The sequence below is a fragment of the Elephas maximus genome, chromosome 7, assembly GCF_024166365.1.
Source record: "Elephas maximus indicus isolate mEleMax1 chromosome 7, mEleMax1 primary haplotype, whole genome shotgun sequence".
NCBI classification, from domain to species: domain Eukaryota; kingdom Metazoa; phylum Chordata; class Mammalia; order Proboscidea; family Elephantidae; genus Elephas; species Elephas maximus.
Window position 1 is genome coordinate 138,049,098 of NC_064825.1, and position 700 is coordinate 138,049,797.

The following is a 700-nucleotide window of genomic DNA, read 5'->3' on the forward strand; positions in this document are numbered from 1 at the left end:
TTAGGGTTAGGGTTAGGGTTAGGGTTAGGGTTAGGGTTAGGGTTAGGGTTAGGGTTAGGGTTAGGGTTAGGGTTAGGGTTAGGGTTAGGGTTAGGGTTAGGGTTAGGGTTAGGGTTAGGGTTAGGGTTAGGGTTAGGGTTAGGGTTAGGGTTAGGGTTAGGGTTAGGGTTAGGGTTAGGGTTAGGGTTAGGGTTAGGGTTAGGGTTAGGGTTAGGGTTAGGGTTAGGGTTAGGGTTAGGGTTAGGGTTAGGGTTAGGGTTAGGGTTAGGGTTAGGGTTAGGGTTAGGGTTAGGGTTAGGGTTAGGGTTAGGGTTAGGGTTAGGGTTAGGGTTAGGGTTAGGGTTAGGGTTAGGGTTAGGGTTAGGGTTAGGGTTAGGGTTAGGGTTAGGGTTAGGGTTAGGGTTAGGGTTAGGGTTAGGGTTAGGGTTAGGGTTAGGGTTAGGGTTAGGGTTAGGGTTAGGGTTAGGGTTAGGGTTAGGGTTAGGGTTAGGGTTAGGGTTAGGGTTAGGGTTAGGGTTAGGGTTAGGGTTAGGGTTAGGGTTAGGGTTAGGGTTAGGGTTAGGGTTAGGGTTAGGGTTAGGGTTAGGGTTAGGGTTAGGGTTAGGGTTAGGGTTAGGGTTAGGGTTAGGGTTAGGGTTAGGGTTAGGGTTAGGGTTAGGGTTAGGGTTAGGGTTAGGGTTAGGGTTAGGGTTAGGGTTAG